General features: G+C 47.8%; 1 protein-coding gene and 1 non-coding gene across 3 annotated transcripts in view; one reads left to right on the forward strand and one right to left on the reverse strand.

Annotated features, from left to right (window-relative positions):
* SYT9 (synaptotagmin 9) overlaps positions 1-19,842 on the reverse strand; it is a 319,437-nt gene that overhangs the window by 16,096 nt on the left and 283,499 nt on the right. The gene's annotated exons all lie outside the window — the stretch shown is intronic.
* Positions 13,577-13,648, forward strand: TRNAC-ACA (transfer RNA cysteine (anticodon ACA)). Its single transcript has one exon. It is a non-coding gene; the product is annotated as a tRNA-Cys (tRNA).

The following is a 19,842-nucleotide window of genomic DNA, read 5'->3' on the forward strand; positions in this document are numbered from 1 at the left end:
TGAGGAGGGTGAACTCAGCTCCTCTCCCTGGGGCTCCTGACGAGGGTGGGATACCAGACTGCCGGGGCAGCCCCTGACTCCCTGGGACTCTGCATCCCACCCACAGCCGCCTCTTCTCCGCTCTTCCAGGTCTTTGCTCTGCTGTCCACTTCTCATTCCGGGTCTCTGTTAAGTGTCATCTCCCCAACCTCCCAACATAAAGCCAGCTCCCAGCCATTTCTATCACGTTTCTGTTCTGTTTCCATCCTCCAACTCATCGAGATTCATTTTCTGTTTATTTTTCTGGAATCTGTCTCCTCCACCAGAACGCAAGCTCAATGGTGCCAGGCATTTTGCCTGTTGCTTGAACACTGGTTCCCCCGAGTGTGGACGAGCAGGCGGCATGCGGCAGGTGCTCAGTGAACACGGATTGAATAAATGCTGAGTGCAGACATCAGGACAGCTGAAAACTATGGTGGGGACTGACGGTAGATACACCAAAGGCCAGCCCCCGGCAGTTAGAGGAACATAGCCTGGAGCGTCTTCCCAGCTCACCCAGCCACCACTACCCCCATCACCTCCCCCACACAGCACCGGGACCTGAAAGTCACGCTTGTAAGACAGATCTCTCTTCATCCCCTTCCCACCCAACCCCACTGTCAGCTATTTGGACCAAGACTGGGCACCCAAGTCAAGATGGGCAATGAGAGATCCTTCAATGGGAAAATGTAAAAGAGTAGGAAAGAGAAAAGACAGACAGAGGGATGTGAATGAGTGGGGTGGTGGTGGTGGGAGACGAATGTAGTAGATGATGAAAGGAGAGAGCAGAGTCAAAGCAAAAAATAAATAAACATCTGATTTCCCTAAAGTTTCCAGTTTCAGCCCCAGTCCTTCCTGGAACATAGATACATTCCCACCCTCGGATTCCAAGAAACTTCCCTTAACTCTTACACAAAGTCCCAAGCTAGCTCCATTTGGTTTCTATTATCTAAATAGAACTTCAACTAAAGGAGGAGGTTCTAGGCATCCATGTCCTGCCATACCCCCACGTGCCCAAAGCCCACGTAGCTCCCCACAGCCTGAGCCAGAACCTCCCATGGCAGAGGGTGAAACCACACCCTGCTCTGGGGGGCGCTGAGAGTTACTCTTGCGGTCTCTGCAGCTGGGCAGTGCTTGTCACCTGCAGTCCTAGTGCCACCTGTGTCCTAACTGTTCTCACTTCATGGTTCCCGTCCTGTGCTAGGACTTCTGTGTGCCTGACTCTGTGGAGGTCCCACCACCCTGCCTGCCCCTGCCAGCCTGGCAACCTGTCCCTGGCACAAGTCCCGCACCAGTGTCCTGTCTGCTACCCCTCGTGCGCCGCTCTCTGAGCCTTCCATCCCTGTCACCCACTCTCACTTCTCTCCTCCTCTCCTCGGGTGGCTCAGGTCCCCTCGACCCCCCACTCCCAAGCTGGGGAGTGTTGGGTGAGGAGATGCGAGGTGATGGGAGCAGTGCCGCTCTCCTGTCTCTCAGTCTGTCTGCCAGCCTCTCCGTCCCTCCAGAGGTTCACGCAGTGTCCTCAGGACTCATGAGCACTTTCCCCACCACTCAACTCTGCTTTCCTTTGATTGGCTCCACTCTGGGCTAGGTTCAACTACTGTGATGGCAAGACTGCCGCTGACTACTCCACACTGGCATCCTTACAGCTGGGTCCAGGGGAAAGATGTGACTCCTCCTCACAGTTCCAGCCAAACTCCTGGCCCTTAACTAGGTCACGGGGCTGCCCTGAACCAGCTCCTGATTTGCTGGGTGGACACAGTCCAGGGACACATGGAGCACGGAGTGGAGGGTGAGGCCAGGTCTACCCAAACCACATGGACACAGGAAGTGGGTAGGTCCTCAAGAAACACAGGGCTCTTCTGCCAGAAGAAGAGAAGAAACACTGCATATGAAAAACCCTAAATTTTCACTTCAGAGCTTTTCCTATTAACACAAATAGGGACAATCATCTTCCAATCTGAGGGAATCGAATCTTTGTAGCTACAAAGTTTAGCCTTATTAGAATATAACACTAAAAAACACATTTGTGGGGAAAAAACCCACAGAAGATAACGTGACTTCTAAAATGAAAAAGAGTATTCTATTAGCTTTTGGGTTTTTTTTAAAGGGGGATTTCAGTTAATCAGTTTTACTACATACTGTTCACTGCACATCAGACTGGTTTTGAAAATTATGGTAATATTGAAGATGATTTAGGTGGGGGGACAGGGGTGGGGATGGGTTCAATCCCTGGGTTGGGAAGAACCCCTGGAGGAGGACATGGCAACCCACTCCAGTGTTCTTATCTGGAGAATCCCATGGACAGAGGAGCCTGGTGGGCTACGGTCCATGGGGTCACGGAGAGTCAGACATGACTGAGTGACTAAGCACAGCGCAGCACAGCACAGGGGTGGAGAGAAACAGCAGAAGCAAAACAACTGAAAGTAAATTAGCAAAAAACTTACATGATAAATCATCTGGGAATGTGAGGTTAAGAAACAGTGAATTTGTGCCAGTGGGATGAAAACAAAATAAATTTCTGGAGAGTTCTTAGGCATTGTTTTGTTTTTACCATCTTCATTGAGCTGAATAACAACTGCACAGAAGGGAAAAATCTTTTCGAACTAGCAGAGCTGACCAAGCATGTGAGAACTTGGCTGAATTGGACTGGTAGAGCTGTATCTTCTTCCAAGCTACAGATATGCTGGGATATGAACGTTTGTGCAAAAAAAAATTTTTATAGGACGAGGGCAGGAGAATAAAAAGAAAAGAGCAGCTGAAATGGCTATAGGTTACCCACTTCAACTTGATGCGAAGCAGTGAAGAGAAAGCCTTCTCTAAGGGGTGGAGAGAGGTCCCCCTCTGGATGCAGTCCAAATCGCTTTGGTTTCTATGCCCAAGAAGCAATGACATGAAAGAATACTGTGGTTTTAAAAGCTCTGTATGGAATCAAAAAGATCTATTTAAATCTGTATGAGTCAGCTTTTGTCGCAATAACAAGCAACCCCCAAATCTTAGCTGCTTTCAACAGTAAGTTTGTGGGTCGGCTACAGCTCTGCTGGGCTCAGCTGGTGGACCTGGCTCCACACAGTTAGAGGTCTGTTCCTGGGTCTTACTGTTCTAGGATCCAGGGAATTCCTATGACGGAGGCCAAAAGCTCAAAGGGTCAAACACAAATATATGATACTTCTTAAAGCCCTCACCTGGAACTGTCACCCCACCCATAGTCTACTGGACAATGAAGTCCCACAGCCAAGTCCAAGTCATTGGCATATAAGGCCCCCGGAGAGTGTGGAGACGGCACATGACAATGGACAGATATGCCATCTATTTCAGTAGGTGTGCTCTACCACTTATTTGCCTCTTGATGTTTGACAAGTTAGTTCGGTCTCAACTTTTTTCATCTGGGGAGACAATACCGTTTACCTCACAGGTTAAATTAGATGACTTAAGTACAGCACTTAACACAGAGCCCTGGATGGAGCAGATGTTCCATGTGGGACAGCTAATGTCATCTTATTATTATTCCTTTTTTAATTAATTAATTTATTTGACTGCACCAGGTCTTAGTTGTGGCATGTGGGATCTAGTTCCCTGATCAGGGATCAAACCTGGGCCCCCTGCATTGGAAGCACCGAGTCTTAGCCACTGGACCACCGGGGAAGTCCCTCGTCTTATTATTAATCTGAGGGATCAGATTATAAGCAAGGCATCCCTGCTTGTCAGGAGCCCAGGGATTAGCACTGGAGAGAAGGCAGGACACAGGACTGGCAGGTTACATGGGCACAGACCAGGGCAGCAGAAGAGGAGGTGGTGGGCAGGCAGGTGCATAAGAGTTGAAGGTGGTGGTGGGGAGGCCAGGAGCACAGGAGACCCAAAGCGTGTGAACACAGGCTGATGAACACATGGACGTGCGGGTGAGAAATGGCTCAGACAGCCTCTTAACTCTGGGAGAGCAGCTGGGCTGAGGGAGCTTGTGGTTTTATCTTCCCACCCCCAGGGCAGCCTGGTCACCCTACTTCCTCCAGAGAAGGCAGATTTTGCCCCTCAGACCAAACCTGCCAGGCCTCACTCCCTCACTCTCCACATTCACTGTCCAGTAGCCTCTCCTCTCTCTGCTGCCCGCACATCCTGCCCCAAATGAACCCTACTCCCTTTGAACCATCTCTAACCCTCCTCTGGGGAGGAGGATCTGCTATCCTCTCCATCCTTGACCTTTATCAAAGCTTCCATCCTGCTCTTCCCCCTAAGTCAATCCTTGCTTCTCCTGAGGTCTGTGCCCTCTGCTTTGACCCCTCAAACTCCCCTTCATCTCCTTTGCTCCTTGATGCCTTTGTTCCTAACACCTACTTGTAATACCGCTCATCTAACCAGGGCCTCTCTTCCTGCTCCCACCGGGAGCACCCCTAGCCACCTCCTTCATCTGCTCTGCTCTGGTTTTCCCTTCCGCCCCTGTCCCACACTAGCAACCAGGCCAGGGAGCTGCCCCACCTGGGTGCCAACTTGTCCCACTGCGACACCAGAAGCGGGCATATGGCAGCGGTGGGGGTGGGGAGAGTGACTCAGATCTCTGGAAAAGCTGTGGAGATGCAGCCTCTGACTCAGTGTGCCCAGTGCAGAACTATCTAGGAGGTGAACTATTTATATGAAAGGTGAGCTATTTTGAGAGAGTTCTTTGTGCTGTGCAGCAGAGGGGGTTTTGCAACTTCATCAAATGATTTTAGTGAAGTCCAGAAAACAAAATCCATGTGCTGCACATCGGTGGAGACAGTGGGTACAGTTGGTATTTTCAGCATAGATTGAAGTGGGATAATCGCAGCATGAAATTGCAATAAATAAAGCACAGCAGTCTCGAGGAAGCTGGCACAAGCACATGAAGGGAATGTTTTCTTCTATGGAACAGAAGGTGTGTGCTGCTACCCTGGTCTCCACCATGTGGCCAGTGTAGCTGGGATTAGAGCTCTGAGTGGAGACGATAAGACCCTCCGGTGCACACAGCGGTGCACACACCACTCCTTTCACAAGAAACTTCAAAGGCAATAATGCTTCCTGCAAGCCTCGGGCTAGGTCCCCATACCTGAGCACAGCTTCCTTGCATGGCAAACGCTGTTTGCAGAAGAGATTTGAGACAGAAGAAGGTGGTTCTGAAGCCCTTTCAGAGGCCACAGCCTCCTCTGCCTCCCGTCCTCCCTCCTTGCTGCCTCTCCTTCTTGCACTTTCTCAGGTTGACAAGCAAAGTTACAAAATCATCTTGAAATGTGGAATCTCCCAAAGTTTGCGGGACCCTGAAAATCCAGCTGTTTCTCCTTTTCTGAACTGCTCAGACTTTTCCTAAAAGCCTTTCCAGAGCAGGAGATCCCATGCTGTTGGTCAAAGCATCAGGTGTTGTCAGTGAGGTTTTCCATCTACCTTTTCATCCAGTAGAAGTTAAAACATGAAAACTTCCAGAAGCACGCACAGTGTCAGTGAAGGACCCCTGCCTGGGAGTCAGGAAAGGGGCACCTCAGGCTGAGCATGTGGGAAGCTGGGCCCCATCTCCCTGCCTCCTTTATTCCCTCCATCTCTCTCTCTCTCCTTCTGCCAATACTGAGCACCTCCTCAAGAGCTGGGGGTCTACACAAGGCTTGTGGGATTCAGAGACACAGGAGACTCCATCTCTGCTCCCAGGGAACTCATGTCTGATCAGGGAACTCACGTCTAATCAGGAAAACAAACACAAAGACACAGGCAGGGAGCTCTCATGTAGGTATTTACACAGAGAAGTGGATAAGGACAGTAACAACGTGGTGATAAGTCGCTAAGTCGTGTCTGACTCTTACAAGCCCACGGACTGCAGCCTGCCAGGCTTCTCAGTCTGTGAGATTTCTCAGGCAAGAATACTGGAGTCGGTAGCCATCTCCTCCTCCAGGGGATCTTCCTGACCCAGGGATTGAATCCGAGTCTCCTGCATTGCAGGCAGATACTCTGCCGCTGAGCCACCAGGGAAGCCTGCAGTAACCATAGCTATTAGGCTGGTACAAAAGTAATTTCTGTTTTGCATTGTTGACTTTGCTATTTGATACTGAAATACATTTGTAAATAAAATTGGTTATGTTATACATCATTTTAATATCATTTCTTGCTTTATGTTGTTTGCTAATGAATTATTACTTGCTGTTTATATGTATTTTAGACGATGGAAATGATGTTAGACTGAAAGCAAATTTGGGTGATTTTCTTATTCGAGTTCAAATGGGTCATAATGCAGCAGAGACAAGCTGCAACATCAACAAGGCATTTGGCCCAGGAGCTGCTAATGGGACAGACAGCGCACTGGTGGTTCAAGAAGTTTTGCAAAGGAGACTAGAGCCTTAATGATGAGGAGTGCAGTGGCTGGTCATCCAAAGTTGACGACCTATTGAGAGGATCATTAAAGCTGATCATCTTACAACTACACAAGAAGTTGCCCAAGAACTCAACGTCCACCATTCTATGGTTGGTTGGCATTTGACGCAAATTGGAAAGCTGAAAAAGCTCGCTAAGTGGGTGCCTCGAGACCTGACCCAAAACAAACAGAAATCATTGTTTTGCAGTGTCATCTTACCTTATTCTACGCAGCAACAACAAAACACTTCTTGATGGGATTGTGATTCGAAATGAAAAGTGGATTTTATAAGACAACTGGTGATAACCAGCTCACTGGCTGGACAAAGAAGAAGCTCCAAAGCACTTACCCAAACCAAACTTGCACCAGAAAAAGGGTCACAGTCACTGTTTGGTGGTCTGCTGCTGCTCTGAATCAACTAGCTCTCTGAATTCTGGTGAAACCATTACATCTGAGAAGCATGCTCAGCGAATCGATGAGATGTACCAAGAACTGCAATGCTTGCAGCCAGTGTGGGTCAACAGAAAGGGCCCAATTCTTCTCCACGATAATGCCTGACCACGTGTTACACAACCAACACTTGAAAAGCTGAACAACTGAGGTACAAAGTTTTGCCTCATCTGCCATATTCACCTGACCTCTCACCACTTCTACCACTTCTTACCAGAACTACCACTTCTTCAAGCATCATGACAACTCTCTATAGGAAAAAATGCTTCCACAACCAGCAAGACGCAGAAAATGCTTTCCAAGAATTCATCAAATCCTGAAGCATGGATGCTACAGGAAGAAATAAACATTTCTCATTGGCATAAATGTGTTGATTGTAATGGTTCCTATTTTGATTAATAAAGAAGTGTTTGAGCCTATCTGTAATGATTTAAAATTCAGGATCTGAAACCATAATTACTTTTGCACCAATCTAATGATATCTATTAAGTTTACACTAGGTACTAGGCTCTCCTGTAAATGCTTTATATTTACTAACTTAATTCTTACAACTTTAGAAAGTAGTTGAAAATAAGCTCTTTACAATTCTTCCAACAGTAACAACGAATCTGAAGACAGGACATCTGACTTTGTCACAGCACTGTTGGGAGCCTTTCATTTCCTCTGCAGCCCTGGCTTGGGGCAGGGCACGGCTATAAGATGAGATGGGTGCCCTCCAGGTCAGTCTGGCACCTGGATGATGCTGTGCTGGGAGTTGGTTCCCAGCTTGGGGCTGCCACACAGTTACTGTCCTTGCTGGGGCAAAAGCCAGCCCTGAGGCCAATTCCATATCAGCCACAGAGTGGGGCTTTTTTTTTTAGCAACCTCAGGGGAAAGAGCCCATGGTATGAGCAGAAGGGCAGGATAGGCGGGGCCTGACACTGGCCAGGGGGCTGCTGCAGCAGTCTGGAAGAGTCGGCGCCCAAAGAGGGGACTAGAGTGCCCTAGAGTATAGCCAGTGCCTCTGGGATCCCAGCTTTAGGCACAGGTGTGAAGAGCTAGTATGGCCCAAGATCCCTGTCTATTACAGAAGCTGTCTTTCGGGCATCAAGAGGCAGGGAAGCAATTTCAATCCTGTGGATCTTAGCCCTGAAAAGCTGCTTTGCATGTCATAGAAGAACAGAAAGTAGCTTAAGACAGAAACTTGGGGCATAACTGTGTGCAACTGTGAGCCCACAAAAACATCCGAGTGACTGAAAAGGCTGTCAGAGGTTTGGGAGGGATGCCCGCTTGCTCAGGGGATCAGCAGAGCAGTGAGGTCATTTCTGGAGAAGCACAGGGGCAGCAGCTGAGGGAGGACAGAATCAGAAAGGACAGGGTCTGAGAGCAAGGGACTCCGGGTGGGTCACCATGGAAGGAGGTCAGGGTCAGAGAAGCAGCAGCTGTGAAGTCCGAAGCTGGAGCCACACGCTCTCAGAGGCCACTGGACCTCACGGCAGCACTTTTTTGGACATTCTGGTTCTCCCTCTGCTTTTCTCCTTCCCCGGTACCCACTGTATGCTACGTAACCTAATGATTCTAATTTCCCTAGCACCCATTAAATGTCAGACACTGTGCGTTGAACATGTTACATTATTTTCTCATGCTTAAGTCTCTCAACAGCTCCACTAGGTAGGGCCCATTACTGTATCATCAAAAAGCTGACTACTCTGAGGCTTGGAGAGGTTCCAACACTGGCTTAAGGACACACAGCTGGGAAGTGGGAGAGCAGAAACGTGAGCCCAGGCGTCCGACTCCAGAGCCCCTGCTTCTAAATATCACAAGCTTCTGGTTCCCACAGTGAAAAGACCTAGTCCCTACCATTGAGCTAGGGGGTGGTGGCCCAGGGTCCTTGCAAAATCCCAGCAGGGGATCCTCCGGGAAGCCTCTTGGCAAACAAAACACCGTGCCTTCTGCCCCCAGGTTCCTCTAGGTCCCAGTGGAAATCCCGCTCCGCACAGTCACAGGGAGATGAAAGGCATGGCCCACAGTGCCTCCCGCGCTCCTACGGCAGGGCCTGGGGAGACAGGACAGCCGACCTGGAACTTCCCTGGGTTCTGTCTCCATGGGAAAGCACACATGTGGACCTCTGCTGGCTCTGGAAATGGGGCAATTTTTCACTTAAAACCATCTGCAAACAAACTTCAGAGCCTTCAAAATTATGCATTCACAGATCATTTCTAGACTCTGGAATAGGATTAGATGGTAATGATTTAATTGATGGTTAAGTGTGTAGATAAAATGAATGTGCTGAATCCTTTCCGTAATTATCTCTCCAAGGAGCCCCAGCAGCTATAATTACTGTCTGAGGCCAAAATTACAAACCAGCTGTTGTTTTAAGCAAAATGTGCTGCAGTCCCTGCTGGATCTTTGAGTACAAGCTGGTCACTCCCAGCCCAGGGCCCACCAGGCCCGCTCAGTGAAGTCCAGCCCTGGCAGAGGCTCCTCTCCCAAACCTCGGGAGCATGCTCTCCCGGTGGTTGCTCTGCATCCTGGCCCTCACTGCACATTGCTCTCTCTTTGCTGCTGGTGATTCTTCCTCCCACCCCTTCTTTCCCAGGAAGATTCCTCAGCTCAGCCAGCTCACACTGATCTACCCCTGAGAGCAGGCTGAACAATGGGGAGCCCTTAAATCTCAGCTCAGGGAGGATGGTGGAACTCTCCTTGGGCTGGAGGTTAACCCATGGGGTCACTACAACTCAGGGTCTACACCCTGTTGGTGGCCATACACCAACTTAAGTTATAAATCCATTTCTGGCTACAAAGAACCAGGACAACCATCTCTATTGACAAAATGAGCCCAATCATGATTAAACTCCTTGCAGAAATTTAAGCTCTTGTCTGGATAATTATGCAGAATTCATGTATTAATTCAACAACCACCACAGAATTACTGAGTACATCCTACATATGCTAGGTACTGTGTGGCAGATTGGGATATCTTGGTGAACAGAGCAGATGTAGCCCCTGCAATAGTGGACTGTGGCTACTGAACTGTCCTTGACTTAACCAGGAATCTGGTGAAGGTCCTGGCCTGCAGTTTCATACATGTGGATCTGCATCTGGACAGGAAGTAGGTGGGCAGAAGAGGCTGAGGTGGGCGTGCTGCAGGTGAGGGGTGAACACAGGAGCTGCTGATTTCAGCAGAGCTCATGGGAAACAGGGAGAAGGAAATAGCAACACACTCCAGTATCCTTGCCTGGAGAATCCTGTGGACAGGGGAGCCTGATGGGTTGCTGTCCATAGAGTCGCACAGAGTTGGACACGTCTGAAGCGACTTAGCATGCACGCATACACTGGAGAAGGAAATGGCAACACACTCCAGTATTCCTGCCTGGAGAATCCAAGGGACTGGGGAGCCTGGTGGGCTGCCATCTATGGGATCGCACAGAGTCGGACATGACTGAAGCGACTTAGCAGCAGCAGCAGCATGGGAAACAATGGGCTTGGATCTCTGCAGCCACTTTCATCATTCAGCACTTTCTGAGATGCCTACTATGTGCACGGGCAGTGCTCCTCTGCGGTTCATCTCTTCTACCCCATGGATCCCATGCCCTGTTCTTGTAGGGCTCTTACTAGGTGTGGACAAGACAGAATATGGCACCAGGGAACACTGATCAAAGCTTCTATCAATCTGTCTAATGATCTACTTATGTAGACATCCTGAGCTGGACTGCAAATTTCATGGGGGATGGGATCAGCATTTTCCCACTGTATCCTCAGTGCCTGGCAGAATGTTCACTACCTGCTCAGAAGTATTTGGTTTATGAATGAAAACGAATCATCAAATGCTAGGGAGAAAGAAGACAGATGTGACCAACATGTTCCACTAGTTGGGGGGATGGTCAAAGGTCCCCAATTCCACTTCAAGGGGAAGGATTTTATTAGGTGAAAGTGCAAGGCAGAGGAGCCTGTGGAATGATAAGCAAATCCGGGCTTCACAAGGGTACTCCAGAATTCATTCATTCCACTCCCATTCATTTATATTCGTTCATTCCCCTTCTCTGTTCACCTTCCCTCAGTAGACCATATGCTTATGCAAGGCAAGCTTCACCTACTTGTATCACTGAATCCTTTGTCTACACATTGCATTCTACAGAGGGGCCCTACACAAGTGTTTGTCATTGTTGTTTAGTCACTAAGTCATGTCCGACTCTTCTGAAACCTCATGGACTGCAGCCTGCCAGGCTCCTCTGTCCATGGGATTTCTCAGGCAAGAATACTAGAGTGCATTGCCATTTCCTTCTCCAGGGGATTGTCCTGACCCAGGGATCAAACCCCTGTCTCTTGCATTGGCAGGCAGATTCTTTAACACCAAGCCACCTGGGAAGACCAAGTTAAGTGTTTCAGTTCAGTTCAGTCGCTCAGTTGTGTCTGACTCTTCACAACCCCATGGACCACAGCATGCTAGGCTTCCCTGTCCATCACCAACTCCCGGAGTTTACTCAAACTCATCTACATTGAGTCGGTGATGCCATCTAACCATCTCATCCTCTGTTGTCTCCTTCTCCTCCTGCCTTCAATCCTTCCCAGTATTTTCAAATGAGCCAGCTCTTCACATCAGGTGGCCAAAGTGTTGGAGTTTCAGCTTCAACATCAGTCCTTCCAATGAACACCCAGGACTGATCTCCTTTAGGATGGACTGGTTGGATCTCTTTGCAGTCCAAGGGACTCTCAAGAGTTTTCTCCAATACCACAGTTCAAAATCATCAATTCTTCAGTGCTCAGTAAGTGTTCAAAAATCATATGACCCAGGAATCCCACTACTGGGCATACACACTGAGGAGACCAGAATTGAAAGAGACACGTGTACCCCAATGTTCATCACAGCACTGTTTATAATAGCCAGGACATGGAAGCAACCTAGATGTCCATCAACAGACGAATGGATAAGAAAGCTGTGGTACATATACACAATGGAATATTACTCAGCCATTAAAAAGAATACATTTGAATCAGTTCTAATGAGGTGGATGAAACTGGAGCCCATTATACAGAGTGAAGTAAGCCAGAAAGAAAAACACCAATACAGTATACTAACGCATATATATGGAATTTAGAAGGATGATAATGTTAACCCTATATGCGAGACAGAAAAAGAGACACAGATGTATAAAACAGTCTTTTGGACTCTGTGGGAGAAAGCAAGGGTGGGATGATCTGAGAGAATAGCATTGAAACATGTATATTATCATATGTGAAACAGGTCGCCAGTCCAGGTTCGATGCATGAGACAAATGCTCAGGGCTGGTGCACTGGGATGACCCAGAGAGATGGGATGGGGAGGGAGGTGGGAGGGGGGTTCAGGATGGGGAACACATGTAAACCCATGGCTGATTCATATCAATGTATGACAAAAACCACTAGCATATTGTAAAGTAATTAGCCTCCAACTAAAATAAATAAATTAATTTTTTAAAAATCAGCGTATCAGGGAATGCAAACTAGTACAGCCACTATGGAGAACAGTGTGGAGATTTCTTAAAAAACTGGGACTAGAACTGCCATATGACCCAGCAATCCCACTGCTGGGCATATACACCGAGGAAACCAGAATTGAAAGAGACGCGTGTACCCCAATGTTCATTGCAGCACTGTTTACAATAGCCAGGACATGGAAGCAACCTAGATGTCCATCAGCAGACAAATGGATAAGGAAGCTGTGGTACATATACACAATGGAATATTACTCAGCCATTAAAAAAATACATTTGAATCAGTTCTACTGAGATGGATGAAACTGGAGCCCATTATACAGAGTGAAGTAAGCCAGAAAGAAAAACAACAATACAGTATACTAATGCATATATATGGAATTTGAAAGACGGTAACGATAACCCTATATGCGAGACAGAATAAGAGGCACAGATGCATAGAACAATTTTGTGGACTCTGAGGGAGAAGGTGAGGGTGGGACGTTCTGGGGGAACAGCATTGAAACATGTATATTATCATATGTGAAAGAGAACACCATTCCATGTTCGATGCATGAGACAAGGGCTCAGGGCCGGGGCAATGGGATGACCCAGAGGGATGGGATGGGGAGGGAGGTGGGTGGGGGGTCCAGGAAGGGGAACACATGTAAACCCATGGCTGATTCATGTCAATGTATGGCAAAAACTATTACAATATTGTAAAGTAATTAGCCCCCAACTAAAATAAATAAATTTATTAAAAAATAAATAAATAAATAAAAAATAAAAATCAGCGTATCAATGAAGCTATCAGAGCACTGAAGGGTCACCTGCAGTGACACTAATGGCCAGGGGAGGGCAGCAGAGGGTAGCAGAGCTGATGGCAGAGGCCCGAGGAAAGGGCTATCTTCTCTTAGATCACTAAGATCCTATTCAGTTCAGTTCAGTTGCTCAGTCGTTTCTGACTCTTTGTGACCCCATGGACTGCAGCACACTAGGCTTCCCTGTCCATCACCAACTCCCGAAGCTTGCTCAAACTCATGTCCATCAAATCAGTAATGCCATCCAACCATCTCACCCTCTGTCGTCCCCTTCTCCTGCCTTCAATCTTTCGCAGCATTCAAATCAGGTGGCCAAAGTATTGGAGTTTCAGCTTCAGCATCAGTCCTTCCAATGAATATTCAGGACTGATTTCCTTTAGGATTGACTGGTTTGACTTACTTGCAGTCCAAGGGACTTTTAAGAGTCTTCTCCAATACCACAGTTCAAAAGCATCAATTCTTCGGCGCACAGACTTCTTTATGGTCCAACTCTCACATCCATGGGGACTTCCCTGGTGGCTCAGACGGTAAAGCATCTGCCTACAATGCAGGAGACCCAGGTTCAATCCCTGGGTCGGGAAGATCCTCTGGAGAAAGAAATGGTAATCCCTTCCAGTACTCTTGCCTGGAAAATCCCATGGACGGAGAAGCCTGGTAGGCTATAGTCCATGAGGTCTCAAAGAGTCAGACACGACTGAGCGACTTAACTTCACTCACATCCAAACATGACTACTGGAAAAACCAGAGCTTTGACTAGATGGACCTTTGTCAGCAAACTAATGTCTCTGCTTTTTAATATGCTGTCTAGGTTTGTCATAGCTTTTCTTCCAAGGAGCAAGCACCTTTTAACTTCATGGCTGCAGTCACCATCTGCAGTGATTTTGGAGCCCAAGAAAATAAAGCCTGTCACTGTTTACATTGTTTCCCCTATTACCCATAAGTCCTATTACTTTATTATTACCCATAGGTTCTATTACCCATGTGAATATCAGGGGAGAGCATAAGGACTGGAGAAAACTGCTGACAGAAGTCCACTGAATCCCAGGATAGTAAAGAGGGGGGTCAGTTTGAGCAGGGAGCTACAGAGGCTGGTGGCCAGTGCGGGGGTTTGTGCGGAGATGTGCTGAGGTCAGCATCACAGGTGAAGTATGTGGTCTAGAGCCACAGTGCTGGTAGCACAAGCTCTATGCTGAGCGTCCCTGGGAGCCTCAAACTTACCCCCAGTGTTGACTCTTATCCTTAAGGTGACAAATGTCCTGATAGTTTGGTCTGATACCATCTTCTACTCTAGTTTGGGCTCAAGAACAGTGCGAGGGAGGGCAAACCAGCTGGTGCTAGTTTTGTGAAGGATGCTCTCAAGGCTCCTCCCACCCCCAGGTGTGGGAACTGGCAGAGACCTGGGGCCTTAGAAGAAGAGCCTTCTCAGTGGACTTCCCCTGGAGCACAGAGTACCAGGGCTGTTGGTCTTAGACCACCTGGCAAGCTTTGGTCCAAACTTGATCTTCTGTCCTGCCTATGTTGGCTTGAGCCTTTTGGAACTGGATAGAAAATCAGGAGGGCAGATGACGGAGCCCAGATTTGCAGACATTGGGGGAGTGGTGGGGTCACAGCTAGAAGGCTAGATGGACATCGCTGAGGGACAAGGGGATGGTGTTTTTGTCGGTCTGAAGAACAGATTCTGACCAGGGTGGAAAACAATGTTCTCCAAACCAGGCAAATGTCTTTGGGGCTTGGTGGATGTGACATGGTCAGCTAACCCAGATGGTGGGGCACATGTCCCTGTGGGGTGTTCTGAGTATCAGTGGTCTTGGGAGTCCTTAGCCCAGGAGAATATAAGAAGACACATCCTGTCTGCTATTTAAACCAAAGCAATTTGCTGCATGAAGCTCACAGTGTCCCAGCTATGAAAAACCTGTGGCCTTGTATCAAGTACCTGATTCTTTGAAGACGTTCAGCTTCCCAACAGACAGAGCAGATTTCTAGGTTCAGCACTGGAGTGGGTCCCTTTAGGGAAGTGGATATATAGGCAAACTTCATAATTCTAGACAGCAGAAGTGCTGTAGAGGGGCAGAAGTGGTAATGAGAGGGACCAGGTAGAAAGAAAAAGGCAAGAGTGCATTTTCCTCCCTGTCTCTTTTCGTCTTTTGTACATGTCCATGTAAAGTATAAGTAATTGAGTGTTTCTGTGAGTACCTCCCTTACTGTCATTTCTGATTGCACAGTCAGAATAGCATTCTAAAGAGCTTTTCAAATATTTCAAGTCTCTCCATCTAGGCTCTCAACAACAGAAGCCTTTATTTTTTCTTCTGAGGTTTTGAAAATCTTTATTCTAAAGCTGATGGGAGAATCTGACCATATACAGACACCCCTTCACTGCCTTGGTCTCGTCTCTCCGATGACAGAGCAGTTCTCCTAAGGTCTCATTACTTCTACTTTGCCAAATAGTTCTTGTTTTTCTACATATTTTCTTTCTCCTCCTTCATATTTTAATACATACTTTTTCTTACTGTCTACATTTATCAGAAGATGTCTTGTGAAGTCACTGTTAATGACCCATCCCCCCATTTCCTTCTTCCTAAGTGAACCCTGAATTCTTCCGGTTGCCACCTCTCCCCATGAACCTAGGCATCTCATGGAAACGGGACCCACTCCAGGGATGGGCATGTTTTGCCCATGTACTCCCATTCCTTCGGCCAGTGACTGACTCAAAACTTGGCATACTTTTGACCATGACATATAAAGGGAAAGTCTGTTGGGGACTTGAGACATTTATTCCTTGCTCCTTAGCTTCAGGAAGTTGTTTTCACACCTGGACACAATGCCTGGAAGTGCATCCACCTTTCTGCTGACCTGAAGACAGCAGCCTGGAAAGATCCCACGTTCTTGCCCCATCATTAGCTCCTAGATCTTCCAACCCTGATCCCTACCCTACCTCTAACTCCCTAGCCAGGTGATACATTTTCTCACAGCTTAATCCAGTTTGTGTCAGGATTTCTGGTATTTTTTTTTTAATTTAAGTATAGCTGACTTACAATATGAGTTACAGGTGTACAGCAAATGATTCAGCATTTTTACAGATTATATTCCATTACAGCTTATTATAAGATAATGGCTCTAATTCCCTGTGCTACACAATATATCCTTGTTGCTTATCTATTTTATACACAGCAGTTTGTATCTCTGAATCCCATATCCTTAATTTGCCCCCATTTCCCTCTGTTCATTACATCAAAGGTATTCTGATTTATCCTGCCAGCAAAGCAACTCAAGAACGTGTCAGAGCCTCCGTTTTCAACCAATGAAGACTTCCAGGAAGACCTCCTCAGTGAGCTGCTCCCTCATGATGAGATTTCATCTTTGCACTCATGCTTGGATTTGTTTCAGGAGAGCATCGCCTCCCTCTGTGATACTCCCATAGCGTGGCCATTTCTGCTGAGCCCCATGCACTTGCTTCTCAATGAGTCTTCAGACTTGCATACACAGCTTTCCAGACAGGCACAGCACATTAGTCTGCCTGTTTCTAGGCGGTCTATTGACCTCCTCCGGCGTCTGCTGACAATGCTCTGGGTTAGTGTCTGTTTGCTGTGAGGGGTGCACTGGGATACCTAAGGCCACTTACAGCTGGGCTTCTGGCCCTCCCTCCTGGGCACTGCCTGTCCTGAAACTCTTTTTTTCTACCTTCCACTTATTATCATTTGTAGCAATCTGTTTTGTTCTTTACCTTCTGGTATTCACTGTTAAATCGTCTCGATGAGAGTAACTCATCAATCACCAGTCCTCCACGTCTTCGTAAGATTTGCACTCTTGGCTTAGAATGATTTATTCTGGTACATTAAGCCAGGATTCTGAGCCTCAGCTAAACATCAACCTGATCTTTCTGGCAACTGTTGATGACCTCTGAGTTGCTCCTCAGTCTTCCAGAGTTCCTAAGGGCAGGGGAAGAAGTGATGAAGTGCCCGTACTCTCAAGTCCTTCATCGTCTGCCTCCAAATCATTGTGTCTGAAGACACATCTGTGTTTGCTCCTAGTAGGTTGTCTCTAACCAAGAGAAGCAATGAATTTGCCCAGTTTCGGCTGACTCTCTGTTACACCTTAGTTGCCATGAGGAAGGCATCTTGCTATCAGAACTTTGGGTCCCATGCACAGTGACTCTCAATAGAGAGTCACCAACTAGGGTCTTTTTAAGCTTCTAAGCAGCCTTCTTCACACCCACGTTCTTAGGGCTTCTTCTTCATCTATGTTTCTCTTCCAGGAACTCTGGACTCCTCTCAGTGGGGTAGAACTCATTTCCACTTGTGTTGCTCCGCTCATTCTAGCTTCTTTTTTTATTCAGAGACATTCTCACCATTTTAAGGTTTCATCTTAAGCACAGTTAAACTGCAGCAAACTTTGTGAAAACAGAGTAGCTCAAATCCAACATTCATCAAATGTATTCCTGGGCAGTCCACATGTGTCCTGGTCAGTCTTTGGATTGCAAGGAACAGAGACTCACTCAAGATAGCTCAATAAAAGGTTAGCTGGGTGGTGGTGATGATTTATTGTAAAAGCACTCACGGGCAACAATGGAAATGGATTCTCACAGAGGTTCTCGAGCAGGAACCATGGTAAGAGGGGCCCTGAGAAGGACTGGGCGGGAGGTTTGTTCTGGGCCCAAGGCAACCCCTGGAACATCAGCACCAGGCTTCTGGCTCTTGGCTCTGGTCTGCTATTTTTTTAAAGTTTATATTGGACTATAGTTGATTTACAATGTTGTCTTAGTTTCTGCTGTACAGCAAAGTGAATCAGTTATACATACACATGTACACACTCTTTTTGATTCTTTTAGCATATAGGTTATTACAGAGTATTGACCAGAGTTCTCTGTTTTATATAGTAGGTCCTTTCTGGTCTGCAATTAATGACACTTCTCTGTTCTCTCTTCACCAATTGGCTTCTTAATCCTCTACTGAGCAAGAATTTCCACTCACTACACTTTCAGTGTACTTATAATGTGATTTTTTTCATATCCTACCAAGACCTCTAAAGCCTCCCTTTATTTCATGGTTCTGCTGATGCCTCATTTTCTTGATATCTACCAAGTTCAGAAGTAGTATCTAACTGACCCAGCCCATCTTTGGGGTCTCAGACTGTGTCATTTGTCACTGGGCAGCCCACAGACTGACTGCTGGGAGCATATGCCCCTAGGGATCCCATCACTTGGGGCCAGAGTTACTCTGTACAAACCCCAGTGGTCGGGACCATCTCTTCGACAAATAGGGGAGTGCAGCTGCCTGTGCATGTGAGGGGGCTGAGATGGGGCAGGGCTGTGAGTGGGGGTCTGACACGTCCACAGCAGCCTTGGCAGGTAGAACCCAGCACTCCCGAGGCTCCTCTATCTATCAGCCCTCGGCTTCAACACAGACTCCCCGTCACCTCCTTTTTCCCTAAAACAGAGAAACCTTCTCACATGGTTTAGATTCATGTTGGTGAAGGTCTCAAATGATCATGAAACCACAATCACAGAGTGACTTCTTCTGTATTGTGTACATGTCTAGTTTTCCATGGCCTGTGTAATTTCTTCCATTATCCCCCAGACCTTTGTCCTCTGTATTAAACTGGGTTTTTCAGCAGCTTCATCCTTCTGAATGTCTTGGGGTTTGTTTGATGGAAGCCACAAGGGCATAGCGAGTGTTTGCATTCTGAGTGGTGAGGGCTGGCCTCTCGCATCCACACTGGGTCCTTTAGGATTTTAGGATAAATGCTCAAAGACTGCCCACAGCTGGACTAGCTGGAAGTGAATGGATGTGGGGACTGTGAATTAGAGAGGGGAGGAGAGGACTTAACAGGAAGAAGCCTTCACATCAAGGGCTGACGCTGAAATCAGAGGTGAGGTCAAAGCAGAGGTGTGGCACGCCCATTCAGGTGTCAGAGCTAAGACATGGGAGGCGGGCCAGATGACAGGGAGTGGGTCTCTGATCTGAGGGGTGTGCTGGCAAACTGCAGAGCAGTGGGAGGAGGTGGGCTTGTTCCAGACAACCTGATCAAGGTTGGTAACAGAATAAGAGCAGCCTCTGCATGCTGCCCAAAGCCCAGCAGGCTCCAGGTGGAGAGACAGGCCTTGTCAAGGTTGACCTGGGTTGGAAAAGTGCTGAGCTGCTTCCAGGACACCAGAGTGTGTGGTCAGTACATGGAGGAAACCTGGGGACCTGGACACGCAGGAAGAGGCAGGAGGTCATCTGGGCCTCCATCTGGCAGCGGTGGGAAGGGGCACAGCATAGACGCTGGGTCCCCACCTCCTATCCAGAGCAGCCCCTGGCTACCCCTAACCCTACCTGCAAAGTCAATCTGCTTCTCTAGACCACAGAGGTGAGACAGAGCCACGCTGCGGCCAACACAGGGGAGGAACACCCTGGTGCTCAGTGAGAGGAGCTGGGCGGAGACCAGGGCCACGTGTTCCCCGGGTAAAGCCCACATGTCAGTCATGCCCTCTCTCCTGTCTCTTCCATTTTTCCTTCCCTATTGGCCTCTACCTCAGCTTATAAAAATGCTCACATTTCTTACTTCTGAGAAACAAAATCCTGCCCTCAAAATCCTTCACCCTTTTCTAGCGACTGGCCTGACTTGCTTTCCCCTTTCAGCCAAGAAGCAGGAAAGAGCTGTCCGTATTCATTAATTCCTCAGGCCGTGTCTGTCTTCTGCCTGGATGCCCCCAGACACCACGGCTCTGCCGATGCTGCCCTGCTCCAGGGATGGGAGACTGCAGACACATACCCTTGGGGGAGCCTGCCCAGCCCTC

The sequence above is a fragment of the Giraffa tippelskirchi genome, chromosome 11, assembly GCF_054371585.1.
Source record: "Giraffa tippelskirchi isolate mGirTip1 chromosome 11, T2T-mGirTip1v1.2.pri, whole genome shotgun sequence".
In the NCBI taxonomy this organism is placed as follows: domain Eukaryota; kingdom Metazoa; phylum Chordata; class Mammalia; order Artiodactyla; family Giraffidae; genus Giraffa; species Giraffa tippelskirchi.